This window comes from Dermacentor albipictus, chromosome 4 (assembly GCF_038994185.2).
Source record: "Dermacentor albipictus isolate Rhodes 1998 colony chromosome 4, USDA_Dalb.pri_finalv2, whole genome shotgun sequence".
NCBI lineage: Eukaryota > Metazoa > Arthropoda > Arachnida > Ixodida > Ixodidae > Dermacentor > Dermacentor albipictus.
This window is the reverse complement of record NC_091824.1, coordinates 57546460-57561080: the sequence shown is the minus strand read 5'-3', so window position 1 is coordinate 57561080 and position 14621 is coordinate 57546460. Positions and strand designations below refer to the sequence as shown.

At 48.5% G+C, this 14621-nt stretch overlaps 1 protein-coding gene across 1 annotated transcript in view; it reads right to left on the bottom strand.

The window, feature by feature from the left end:
• LOC139059644 (uncharacterized) overlaps positions 1–14176 on the bottom strand; it is a 534381-nt gene extending 520205 nt beyond the window's left edge. Inside the window, exon 1 of the mRNA XM_070538065.1 lies at positions 14036–14176. The gene's annotated coding sequence lies outside the window, so the exon portion shown is untranslated. The remainder of the gene's footprint in view (positions 1–14035) is intronic.
• Between the last annotated feature and the right edge of the window lie 445 nt (positions 14177–14621).

Sequence of the window (14621 nt, the reverse complement as noted above, 5' to 3'; positions counted from 1 at the left end):
TTGCATATTGAGCGACGCAAAGAGCAAGTAGCAAGGCGCAATGCCTGCTTGTTACCGTCCCTCGGCAAAACAGTACCTTTATATGTACAGAGAACGTGCAGCATTTCAGTTAATTACAGGCAAAGTGTGCACACGTCGCACATAGTCTGATCGCCAAAGGATAAAGAAAGTTGTAACTTGAGCAGCTTCACTTGCTCCACCCCCATAATCAGGGAACGGCAAATTTACGCATAATACAACTTTGCACCAAGTCCTGTGCATATATATACATAGATTAATTCTTTGGTTTCTATTCCTGGAGAGGGTGACATAGGTGAGAATAATTGGATAATCAGAACACATGAAACTAAAACAATGCTTGAGATGCCTTACGTATATAGTGTCAATAACGGAGACCTCACTTTGCCGAACGCATGCCTTCGGGTTAACGAGCTATGAGGAATATAAACAATATTAAGAAAAAAGACAGAGGTAGCGAGGTAGGAGTGCGGGAGGGGATGATGTAGCCGTGTAGCCAACATAAAATTCCACCACCCAAAATGGGCCATTAATCTCTTCTTTCCCTTCGATCTCAGGAAAAAAGAAAAGAAATACACGGCCGGCCTGCACGATTGGCTCGAAAAGAGCCCGACGCATAAATAGTAATCGAAGAAATGTTGCCCTTAAACATTCTCCTCTCGAAGTCACAGAGCACGATCTTCACCCTCTCACGGAGGGCGGAAGGTTGCGCAAGTTTTTTTTCTTTTTTTTTGAGGGGCGTCTCTTCGAAGCACGAGCAAACAGCTGTAGCATGACAGCGTGGCGACGGAGCGGTAAATTCTTGCCGCGCAGAACAACGAGTCGTTGTGCAACCACGATCTTCGGGACCAAGCGCGGACTATAGCGTTCGACCCCCATAAATCGCGACTGCCCTATAAAACCACGTAGCGCCAAACTGTTCGATCGCCCGCAGTGAAGACACTTCCGCGTTGCTGGCGACTCGTTACGCAACCATTCGCTTGAACAACAAACGGTGTGACGCAGGCGAAAAACCCGCTATGTCGCGCACGTTGCATGGTGGGTGGGTTCTTCTACATTTTCAGCATTTACAGGCTCAGTTTACCTCGTGAATGTGATGAAAGACCGTCGGAACAAATGTTTTTAGGCGCATGATTTGGAGTTCCTTCTCGCGCGATCGAGAACCGAACGAAGATTGGCCCTTGCACATGGCTGCATCCAGGATACTGACCTTATGTTTACACGTGTGCGCCATGAAAAAAGAAGGATGTTTACATGTAATTCATCTAGATTGTTTTTTTTTCCCGGGGCTTACAGCGACACAAACATGCATCGGGATTTGCGCACCGTTCACGGTGGAGTAGGTATTGGGACCGTGGACTCAGCCGGTGATCCGCACAGAGAGCCACGAGAGCCCTATAGCGCACTCCTTAAAGACAACTGTGATCTGCATGCGGCCGCCTTTAAATGCGTGGCTAATTAACGCTGCTGCTCGTGCGCACGCATCACTTCTTACTGTTTTCCTTCACCTTTTACCGTTCCGTTCCACTCCCCAGCGTAGGGTAGCAGACCAAGTGCAATCTGGTTAACCTTTCCGCCTTTCTTCCTCACTCTCTATATCTCTGTGCAAAGCATGGTCTAAAAAACACGGCGCCTGTAGTGCTTGTTTGTTATTATTATTAACACGAGCAGTAACGGTTAGTCATGTTAGGGCGTCCGCGCCTATTTTTGGGCACGTATGACGAACCTACACGCAAGATCATAACTTCACACCGGAAGCCACGCAGCTATAAAGAGACGGTGGCATACTTGTTCTCAGAGTCGAGTTCACCAGAGACGAGCACAACTTGCGGAGAAAGACAAATGGCGAGCCAAGTAGGATTGGAACGGAGCGCGCTTGTCCGATCGCATAAGTCACGCCGGGTCGCGCGCACTCTCTCGGTGCGGTGTGGCCCTCACACACGCACGAACGCCGCAGCCGAAGGGTGGAGAATGCACCGACCCTGCAGCGGACAACGCGTACGACGACGACGGCGCAATCAAGCTAATGCAGAGCCACAATCAGTGCCGATCATTCGAGCCATCCAATTTCGAAGGGCTCTCCCCCTTTTTGTATTCGGTCGCCGAGGCAATTCCTATTAATCGGTAAGGGGTGGGGGGAGGGGGGGGGGGACTGCATTATTCCCCTGCTCCCGCAAGGGCGTCGCGCCATCAACTTTTTCCGCGCTACTCGGGTGCCCGGCCAAGGCGGACTCAAGTGTCTCGAAGAAATAGAAGCGGTATACGGCGACCGCCCCTTACCCAGAGGCTCGGGCACATAGCTGCAGTGCCCTGCGGTGAAGTGGGAGCGGGAGAAGAAGCAATGAGTGTGCCTCACACGAACTGTGATCGTGTTAGCGAGTTATTCGAGTCGATTTGGAGGACTCGTGAGTTTGTCTAAATACTTGCGCAGAGGGTTTCATTTGTTCTCCACGGCGGCCAAACTGCGTCGTTCACGCGACCTGTAAGCGAACTCCGATATTACATCGACGACTTCGAGAAAAAAAATAATAATATTAGAATAGCGCACGCCGGTACCCGCACTTAGCGTATATCCGCGCGCGGGCCTCCCCGGCAGCCGTTCTGCAGGTTTGTTTTTCGGTGAACGTGATCAGGCTGTCGTAATGGTGACAAAGATAATGGTAAACATGCCTAATCACCCGCACCGATGTTGTTGGTGGTGCTACAGTAAATGAACACGTTAGTATCAACGGCGCCACAATACGATAGGAATCGAAGACAGCTGTCTACAAGATCGTGGCATTCGTAGAAAGTGTTCGCTGCTAAACTTCCGAAAGAGGTTGTTCGGAACAAAAGAGAGGTCTTGCGAAAGCGTGAAGCCAGAAGGAGTTCTGCTAAGCCGTACATGTATAGTTTCACGCCGAATAATTTCTACAATCTCTCCCACTTCAAGAAAATGATAGATACGACCGACACTCGTTGACATGCGTCCTATGTGGAGCATAGGGCTGACATATAGGGCTGACAAAACGGGTCGTGGAAACTGGGGAGGTGCCGCACCTGCCTCCGGGGGCCCTTCGTAAGGCCGTAATTAATTTCATCGAAGACTGCTCGCGCGCGCTCGTCGAGCAATTAAACGGAGGCCGCTCGCAGTTACAGGAACTGGAAGACGTACGCGGGGCCTCGACGCTCGACGCACACGCGGCCAAAAATAGAGTGTGTATAAGTTACACACCCGCACATATAAACTATAGGCGCTCCGCAGGGCCGAGAAATGAGAATCGCCCTCGCCACGACAGCGTGCCGCTTCGCAGGGCGTATACAGCGAAAGCATCGCCTTCGCCAACGTCGGCGGCCCAGCAGGGGGCAAGCAAATTCACACGCGCGCCAGCGCGCGCAATCTCGGTTGTGTCACGCGCCCCTGCCTGCAGCGCCCGCGTGTGTGCGGCGACTCGCCGCAGTAAACAAGCAAGCCTCGGAACAGCGGCGGCTGCGACCCGGCCATCCATTACGCGGGGCCTGACATCGGCATTTATAATATCTGGACGCTCGGCGCGTCGGGGAGAACGCGAGACCAGAGGTACACAACCGAGGTCCACCGTCACCACCACCGCGCACCGCTTTACCACTGCGGCTAGGCAGGGAGGAAAACGCTTCGCTGCCGCGCGCTATAGAGTACGGGCGTGTGTATTTGTACGTATATACGTTTATGTACACGTGGGGGCCCGCGTCGTGGAAACCAGCAGCATGGAGCTGCGTTCGCCGTCTCCTCGGAGGATAAGAGCAGGTCGCTCGCTCGCCTGCTTGCCTCCACAGCGGCCGCATGCCGTTCGGTTGCGCGAGCCGCACATTCTTGGGAACATTATTGCCAGAGGCGCATGCAGAGGGAGCTGCACAACACGCTCGGAGCGCCACGCCGGATTGCGTGTCCTCCTCCCTCCCTCAGCTTCCCCTTGTTTCTTCGGGTGCCTCCGCCGGGCTCCGCGTCATACATCATTCCATAGCACTTAATTTTCTTTCTTTTTCCGGCGAGACCTTAAAGTATACACTGAAAGGCAGCGAGAAAGAAGAAAAAGGTATAAAAACGCCGAGGACGTCGGACGAGGAAGAACGAAGAGCAGCAGCAGCAGCTGAAGACGCAGCTGTATCCGTCCGCCTCGCGGCGGCAGAACTGCGAAGCAGGCATCGCGACAGCTTCGCCGTCCTAAGCCGAGGAGGCAGGTAGAAGAATGGCGATACGTCGAGTGTGCTGCAGCTAGCTGCTCGGCAGAGGTGGAGCCGAACTCGCTGCGGCGGTGCGCGAAAACTGAAAAAAAGCAGGCAGACATCGCGCTCCCGCCGTGCGGCGCTTCTACGGTCGAGTCAGCGAGCCGGTCGAAAAAGAGCGCGCGGCATAGTGATAAGTGGCTCCCGAGCTCGGCGGTCGTAGGTCATCCATGGCTCGATATTCCGTTCGTTTGTCTCTGCGCCGCCGAGGCAGCCAGTTTCGCGACGCGAGCAGCGCCAGATAAGCGCGCGAGCGGCGTGTTTACGCGCCAACTCCCGAGGACAAGTCGGCAGCGACTCCCGCGCAAAAAGAGGCGCGCCGCGCGCCTTTATCGATCCTCCGACGCAAAAGCCATATTTCATTCCGCGGTCTGCGCCTGTTTTACTTTTCCTTTCTTTCTCTCTCTCTCTCGTTTTGTCTTAAGGGTGCATCATATGCGGAGGAATGGACTTGTCGATGTGCCGTCGATAAGGGTTCGAGACGGACGGCGAATAAGAGGCTTGTGCAAGCGAGATATTCCCCGCGATCTCGACCATCGGCCTGCATGCTTCCGGTTGGGACGCGAACGGCGGCGGAACCGAGACAGGAGGTGCGCGAGATATGAAGTGATAATACGGGAGAAGGAAAACAGTAACCCGAAATAACTCCGTTTGCTTTATATAGAGTCCAAAGGGATGCCGAGCATTGCCAACATGGCCTACATTCGCGGAAACACACGTCCAGTGGCCTGTTTTGCAGCAAATCTCTGTGCATCCTTCTTTTTTTTTCATGATTATTTAGGCTTAATTTACTTATTTAACCTCAAACGAACCCACAGGGTTCATGTAGAAGCTCAAATGCGGGAGGATCCTAATCTGACACAAGATATTCTTGTAATCTGCCGCACGAATATGCAGCATTGAAATCGGATAAAAAGATGGCTGCAGTATGCAAAATGTTGCTTTCAATCGAGTGGTTCTTAGTGCAGCTATTCCGCATATTCTGCCAAAGCGGCTAGCATTGTTTGCGAAGTAGAAATAAAATGAAACCAGTCATGAATTGAATGGACTCGCGTAGAATCAGAAACGAAAGAGCTTTGTTCAGAAAAGATTGAGCGAGCGTCAACAATGAGATGCACGGCTACCACAAGCACAAAAAGAATCAATGAAACTATATGAACAAATATGTGAACAGACGCTGAACAGGTTTACAAAGTGTTGACACGTTAAATGAAGACATAATCATTGAAGAAAGGGGACACGGTTTAGAGCTTGTATGCGGGCCAATATTTTTCGTCACGGCGATGCAATTTCGAAATCAGTTTGTTCTAGTGCTCGTCTACCTTGCCTGATCTGAGTAAAAAGATATAGGCATGTACATGATGAAAGTACTGAAAACGGACGTCGTCTCAAGACGTGATATGAGCATTCGATCCTATCAGGTATAGAGCGGATCCCGCCCCGAATGCCTTGACATATCAAAGTTGGTTGCCGCGTTTCTGACGAGCCCCGCTTTGCAACTGCCTGCTGTGTTTTCTTTAAATAAAAGTAATTTACATTATTTTGGTTATCTTTGGTTCGAGCACGCTTCTTCAGTTCGTAATGCAAGGATAGGTCCGCCAGAGCTGCGACCGACTCAACCATTCTGAAGCGCGATATGGCTTCATTTCGAGCGCTGCACCTAATCTCCTCACTGGCGGTCAACAGGCGTCGTCATTAAGACGAATTTAATTCGGACGCTAATACACTGCTTCGTTACTTAATTCACAGACTCTTTAAATCAAGGCCACGACATACTTTACGACTACCAGCGGGTCCAGCGCTGAGTTAGCGGTAAAGAAAGTATCGATAAATCTGTTTATATCCAGTTTTCAAAGAGGGACTGAGGCAACGATTTAGTGCAAGTGGCGAGGCTTATACGAGGCACGCGCTCTCGGGGTTATTCATTCACTCTCATAGACACTCCCACAACCATCAGCAATTGCCACCTGCGACAAGTCTGCACAAAAGCGCCCCCCCCCCCCCCCTCCCCTTCGCAGGAGAAGAAAAGAAAATCCTAGCACACGTCGATAAAATCGCAGCCCACACGAGCGTATCAACACTGCCCCGACGCTGAATGCGCTAGCCTGCCGAAAGGCCTCCGTAAACGGTTGCGCATACTGCACAGGCCGGCCAGGAGAGAGAGAGAGAGAGAGAGGAGAGGAATCGGGCTGAACAAGGGCACTTAACGCCACGCCGCAACGACGTCCTAAACTTTTACGACGCGGAGGGGATAGCCCGCGCGACCACCGGCGTTGAACTTGAGGCGCGGCTGTTGTATATGTACGGCGGGGAGGCGACGTTTTTACGGCCCCGACGACGACTCTTTTCGCGCGCACGTCCATAGTTCGCGTGTTCTGCCGGCGACTTGAATCTCGCCGGGCCAGTATATACGCCGGGCTTCCCTTGCGGCGCGTAGCATAAACACCATCACGCCCTCCCCGCAACCGTCGCCGATTGCTCGCGTGAAGTGGCCAATATTGCGGCGCGAAACCGCCTACTCCTCTTTCGGCGAGCGCAGCGTCGCGGGCGATTGAAACGGGACTGTCGTTACACGGCACAGGTGAATCGTACACAGCTCATCGGCGACAAGTTGCTATACGGCGACGTTGATTGTCGAAAAAAGGATGCTGTAAAATACCCTAACCAGGCCTCGACGAGCGGAAATGGTTATTCGAATTTGAACTATTCCGAGTTAGCGTTTACCCTCTCTACGACAAAACATGTGTAGCTATAGTTTCTTCTTCTGGTATGGGCGATGGTATATTTATTGCCGTGCTGTACAAGCGAACATTCGCAACCATAAATTATGTTTGCATACGGCCGATGAGCACTTTTTTCTTTCACCGTACTAAAACAGCCAGCACTATTCATAATTTATTATGTGCAACCTGTTCACAGTATAAATTAGTACGACTGTGCGCCAGGCAATGAAAATGTAGCTAATACTCGCAAGCGTTACACGTCAAACAAAAAAGAATCCGCCCTACTGAACAGGACAATAGTGTGCGCCAATCGTGCTCTACTTGATTGGTCTCAGACATCGTTTAGAAATTCAACATCGACCGTATCGGATGGAAATTATCCTGCATCATAATGGCATAGCATAATAATGTAAAAACGGAGGCGTTTTTCCCGTCCTCTAATCTTCACCAAGACTACCAACCCACCGCCATGCATACCCTACCATATGAATGTGCACCGCACCCAACCATAAGCCATTCCTCGTTAAAAATACAGCGAAGCGTCTTGCGGTGTTTTCATTTCTCTGCCAAGGGTACAGTCTGAGGTTAAAGTAGAGAAGCCCTAATGCTCGCTGCTTGAAGCCCCCATGCTTTGCATTTATGACTGCAGCTGTTCTGTTATTTCCGTCTTCTAACTGCACGTATACATACTCATGGCGAATACAATTAATAAAATAAATGGTTAGTTATGTTGCCTCGGTTTTCATTCTTTCTACTCGATGAATCTGCGTTTACCGCGTGAGCCAAGTAGAGGAAACAATCTATATAAGCGGGGAAGTAATTAAGGGGGAGAGGGAGTAAGAGCTTCGCTTTTCCTTTATTTGGTCGTGTAAGTTCGAAACTTCATATACACAGCACGACGTAGACCCCAGGCTCTATGCAAATAACAATTGAAACAACGCAAAACTACGTATATGCCATTATTCGCGGTATCCTCGTACTCTCAGCTGGTATATAGCTACCATTGGAATAACAAAACAGCTGCATATCAGAGAAGACGAAAGTAAGTAAAGCTTAGTACAATGTGATACATTGGGAAAACTTGAGCGTGAGCTATAGATAGAACATTTAGCTACAGATTTTGCAAAGGATAATCCTTATTTATAGCAGGAGGCCGCCACTTATGCGGGAGTTGGCGCCAAGACTTGGCTTATGCAATTGAATGCATTGTCAAGAACATAGCGTGGATAATAAAAAGTAACCATTTCAACAGAATTATCGCGTCGCTGCAAAAGTATTGTGTTTTGATAGTAATTTTCGCGGTGTCATCTGCTTTTGTATATGTTAATTCATCTGCAGAGCATCTCTATCACCCTTACTTCAATAACTATGCACTGTTAAGTAAGTGAAAACTATTAGAATGAAAAGATCTGTGCAAGGACGAGACTTCCATATGTTAGAGCGACGTTCCTTGTTGACGTTTCGGCGTGCTGTAAAACCAACCAGTCCCTATCGCCGCTTGGTAACGTTCCTTACATGCAAGGAAAAATAGTCATTATTTTTTTATATTAGCCAACACATGGGGATGCCTATTCCAGCTCCAAACACTTTAAACAGGGCAATGAAAAAGAAATTCACAAAATATAATTTTTGCACGCAAGGAAACAGCTGCGTAAAGGTTTCGTGCATGTTACTAAGACCCAAACACAGCTCAGGGACATAATATCCTTTACAGTCTGCTCTTACTGCCCAATAGTACGTTACAAATTTGAAAAGGCCCTTTATTTTTTTTAAATACTGCAATTAGGTTCCAGAAATGCCAAGAAACAGCAGTTCAGGGTGCGTAATAGACAAAGCAACCAACCATCTTTCCATATTTGTTATAGTAAAAACTAATTTTCTTTGCCTTAACACCGAGACGAAAATGCACATGACGAGATGGCCGTTCTTGATGCCGGAACCTGCATTCTCACGTCATCTCGCGACATTCGAGACGGGCGTCGCAGTTGCTTTTGGTCTTCTGTGACGACACAACAGTCTAGATCAAAAGAGTGCCAATCTTCTATAAAAATGACGTCAAGAATATGGCTATACCACTATCACACATTCCCACGTGCATCTCACTTCCTATCCGAATTTAATATTTTACGTAAGAGCTTCCGACTTAATAGCGAAAAGAATTTAAGGCAACGTTGAATATTATAATGTACAAGAGGTCTTAGGAGAAAATATGGACACACAGAATACAATGCTGTTTCGAGCCATTGCATCTTTTTATGAAAATTCACCCATAAAATTCGGGAGCATGCGCACAAATGGACACAACACGGTTAATCATGCGCGTTCGAAGCTGAACAAAATACCAGCTAAACAAAACAGACTGGTGGGCTAGTTGGTATTGCATGTTAATAGTTTTTAGCGCAAGGAAACACACGACACGAAAGAAAACGCACATGACACAGTGATACTAACAATTGATTCTTTATTGCACTTGGTCACAGTATATATAGCATCGTACAATACAAGACCAAAAGGGGAGTGTAACGTTACCACAGCGTCACAGATCGCCTAACAGCGTAACAAGCTACCGCTACCGTGACATGGACAGTATCTCCTTCTCTGACAACGCGACAGTTGGGCAGCTCACGCAATCTTTGTTACTGTTCACTTCATCAGAAGGCTTGTCCGTCACTCTAGTCTTTTTAAACAAAGGTTTGCAGCCACAGCGAATGCAGTGTGCAGCAAGATGGCCGGTTACCGCCGGTTTATTAACATTGTTTCAGTGCTCTCGTAAGCGATAGTTGAGATATCTGTCAGTTTGTCCCAAATATTCTTTCCCACATGACAATGTAATGCAGTAAACTACATCTGCCACACATGAGACAACAAACTGTTCGCGTTGATTTGTATCACAATCATGGCGTTTCTGCTTGGGATTATTAACTTTCGCACACAAGCTAGAAAGTTTATGTGGAGCAGGATAAACAACGTTCACTCCAACTCGTCCTGCAATATTCTTGATATTGTGGCCGACTTTGTGTAGATAAGGCACCAAGACCACATTTTTACTTCTGCGTGGCTGCAGCAAAGCGGCACCAGGACTATTAGCTTTGCTTTTTCTTAACATGCTGCCAGCCACCGCAATCAACAACTGCAAAGGGTAGCCAGCTGCGCAGAGTCGCGAAACCTGGTTATCGAAATTTTTTTTTTGCGCAAGATGCTGGCAGGATTTCAGAAGAGCATTTTTAAAACACAGGTTGGTGATTCCCCTCTTAAAGGGACACTAAAGGTTACCAGAAAGTCAAGTTAAAGTGGTAGAGCAATGTTCTAGAACGTCTAAGGCGTCAATATAATCGCGAACAGAGCTTTAGTAACCGAGAAATTGAGGTAAATGCATGACACGATTTGAGACCCCACAGCGACATTCCGGTACTAAACCGATGACGAAAGGTCTCCCCGTAATTTATGTTACTAATACTCAACTGCTCGTGTTAAAAATATCATTTCATTCGATTATAAGACGGAAGAAAATGCTACTTGTCTACGTCTACTCGATTCTAACAAAAAATAAGATTTTGACGTTACCCTTCAGTAGTATGGGTGGTCGAAAGGTTTCGTTTTCGCTCGACTCTGCGCCGCGCACGCTTTGGAGTTTCAGTACTTTCGTTATCGCGTCGTGCTGTGAGGGTTCTGCTGGCTCGCGAAACTTTCATTTGGAACAAGCAGCGAGAATGCCACGTCCATGTGATGTCGTGGGAAGCCCTCGTTGCTTTCCCGCTCCGGAGAGCCGGTGTCGAGGCCGCCGTCGTAGTACGCAACGACGCCGGCAGTGCGAGCCCTCAGCAGCAGGTCGCGCTCGTCGGTGCTCAAATCGCTGAAGTTGAGCCCACCATCGCGAGCCAATCTGTAGGTGTCAGGGTCCATTGCGACGAGCGTCGAAGTTTGCGTCATAGAATGAAGTACCAGCTTATGGGCGTCTTGCGCTGGAGCTTGAGGTATAGTAGCGGCGCCTGGTGGCGGTGCGGGAAACGACATCTGGGTCGGCTGTGGCGAAGCACGTTTCTAGGCCGAGTTTTGCGTCGATTCGCACTTTTTTATGCCCTGTTGCGAGTGCGGAAAGGCTCGTCACTTCTCACAGACCACGCCGACCACGCTGCGAGCTCGCCGCAGCCTATAGTTTAACGAAAACGGACTTTCCGTGTGCCGTGGGACGTAATGTGGGACGTAATTAGTTTCTCCTTCTGCTAGCCACCATACTCCCGCTTTCGCTCTGCTGTCGGCTCTGTCTTGGCTCTGTTTCTGGCCGTAGCCGTAGCGCCGTCTGCGGACGCCGTTCTACTCACCGATGGCGCAACGTCACTATGAGACCATGATGTCAGTTCTCCTCGATCGGAGGGCGGGCGATTTGAACTGCGCTAGAGGTACGCGGACGCTTCAGAACGCATTTTCTCTTAAAATAAGTCTCTCCTTGCCACGAAACAAGCGTTTCGAGGTTTCTGTGATGGTATTTCAACAGTCCACGTTGACTTAATAGTAACCTTTAGTGTCCCTTTAACTGATTTCGAGTGTACAGATGCGTATGGAAGAAGGGGCTTATTTCCTTTTGGCGCATAACACTAACATGTATGGGTGCTTAAAACATGAAGCGTGAGATCTAAAAACCTAATGTATCCATCAACAGGGGAATCTTCACATTTTAAGGAGAGAGGTTTTAGGCATTCGCGGAAAACGGAGCAGATTGTCGATGTGGCAACCACGGTTCAATTACTCTTACGCTTTAAAATCACCAAATAGTCATCCACGTATCTGAATACTTTTGCAATCGCTGTTGTTTCCACGCGAGAGCACAAAATCCTATCATAATGTGCAAGAAAATGTCACTTAAAGCTGGAACAAATCAAGACCATATGCAAACGCTCTCTTTCTGTGTGAACGTTGAATCACCCCAAGCGGCGATTGCAGTGCTTGTGATACAAATCATCGCGAACAGTTAGTCGTCACTTGCGTGGAAGGCGACATTTACTGCAATACATTGTCATGCGGGAAAGAATATTTGGGACAAACTGGCAGATGTCTCAACGATTGCTTACGAGACCACTCAAACAATGTTGATAAACCGGCAGGAACCGGTCATCTTGCTGCACACTGCATGCGTTGTGGCTGCAAACCCTTGTTTAAAATACTGATGATGACTGATTCTGATGAAATGAACAGAAACAAAGATTGCGTGAGCTGGCCATCTGTCGCGTTGTCAGGGGAGAAAATACTGTTCTTGTCACGCTAGCAGTGGCATGTTACGCTGTTAGGCAATCGGTGATGCTGCGTTAAGGTTACACTCCCTGTCCGTCTTTTATTGTACGGTGCTATATACACTGTGACCAAGTGCAATAAAGCATCAGTTGTTAGCAGCGCTGTGTCATGTGTGCCTTCTCTCGTGTCGTGCGTTTCCTTGCGCTAAAAACTATTAAGATACGAGCTTTTTTTGTAGCTTGGTTACATAGCGCTTCAGTGCGCGACAAAGGCACTCAATCAAAAGTAAACAATATGTGACTGTGTAGCATAAAGTTTATTGGGAAGGGATCCTAAACGATAGTTCCAAAACGTAAACATTGCAAGTGTAGCCATTTAGCAGACAAAAATATATTTGTCAATGTACAAGCCCATTATTTATCGACATATATGCGTGACAATATTGTGATTCCATGACTTTATTGAACAAGAGTTCGTGTACCATTGTAATCGGACGCATGTTTCAAACCATTGCGAGTGACAATAATTAATAAGATGGTCCAGAATTATTCAGAATTTCCAATTCGGAAGTAAAAAAAAAATAAAACACTAAGGCAGGAACAAGAGCCGCTGCTGCAATTCACAGCATTCGCACGCACGCTGCCATTCCATGCTTCAGCCTAACATGTGAGACATGCTGATAAGCAACAGCAAAGGCATGTGAAAGTTTGGCGAAAAAATACAGGAATAATTTGCTACGTTATTACATGCCTCATAATACTTGTTTTGACAAGAAACCACGCTTCTTGTGGCTGGATTAATATATTTTTAAGAAAATGGAAAAACTGAGAAGGAAAATATTTTGTATGCACAGCTACGCTGCTTTACGCGGGCGGCGTCTTCTTTCCTGCACGCGAAGCAGTGAAATTACAATAAACAGAAGGCGTTCAATACTTACACCAATAAGGTGTTCGCAAAAGACACAAGAAAAAGAAAACAAAAATCAGCAACGCAAGCGTAACTAAAACAGTGTCTCTAGTACATAGCGAGATTAAAAATAACTCTGTTTACAATTACTACACATCCTCTGGACGTGCATAATTGTTTCCCTTGCGAGAAAAATTTAGCTCAGCTTATTTTAAGTGGTCAACAATGTGACCACGTATTAGACCGGAGAAAACAATATGTTCTGATCTTGTCGTGAGGCCCTCAGTAAGCTGCAAAGGTCACGTAATTGGGTAGCTGCTAAGAAATGTCCCACAAACAAATATTGAGTTCGTTCTGCGTGGTAATCGTCCACTAATCAAGCTCTGAATGTTTGTGAGCAAAAGTTCCCAGATGCACCAAACAATCACTGTCTCTCGCAAATTTTTTTTTCTGTTATCCATTTTATACAAGCGTCATTAGACTGCCACCTCGCTTCTACTGTTACCCTTGCTAACGTGTGCATGCATCTAAATCGACGCGTCGAGCAAGAAATGTGTAATCGCTGTCACGTTATCTGTCAGACGGTATAGCTTAACGGCACCGTTTAGCTGCCTGTCGGATGAGTCATATACCGCAGCGAAACAGGAGAAAAGCGGAAGCCGAGTTATAGTTTCAAACCTGCGTTAACACCAAGTACGTATAAACGCAAAACATCGCCGCCTTTCAAATGCTCTTTTTTGCTTTTTTGTTTACAAGGTTGCGCCTCGCTTCATCCGTAGCATTCCGCACGCGAGAAACATGGTGCGCGGCTGCCCCGGCGCAATAATGGCTATACCGTGCGTTCTCTATACCTACGAGTCCGACGACATCAGCGTATACCTACTACTTCCAAGGCATCGGCGTTCACGACTCACCGTTTCGCGACACTTCCCAATCTTCCTCGTCCAGCGACGCAGCGAGCTCGCCGGCCGCCGAAGATCGGGAGCGCAGCTCGGCGCCGGGGGCAGCGGCGGCGGTGTTTCGCAAACATGGCGGCTTCCCGACGCCTCCGTCGCCGGGCCCCGTCTCGATGCCGTGGTGCGCCGGAGCGGGATCGCCGGCGCTTGCTCGTTGCGGTGCGCCTAGCGATCGCGTAGTCGCACTCTGATGACGAACGTCGAGAACAGGATGTTTTCGGTGCCGACGAGACCTTGGAGGCGGACGACGAGCGCGCAGACGTTTCGGATTCTTCCTCGCGGGATGCGGTGCCGTGTCGGGAAAAAGCGGAGCGTCGCCGGATAATGTGTCACAACACGGGGATCGGGTCGAGAGCGCCGAGGCGGGAGCAGTTTTGGGGGGCGCCCGGCCGGGGGCCCACCGTCCGTCTCTTTCGTGAAAGTTTCGAAGAAGCAGTCACACGGGGGAACGGAAACTTCGGACGGGAAATTCGAAGAACTAGGGCAATTTTCTTCCTAACATTTTTGTTTTGTTTTAGCTCGGTACGATCGAGCAAGCGAAAGG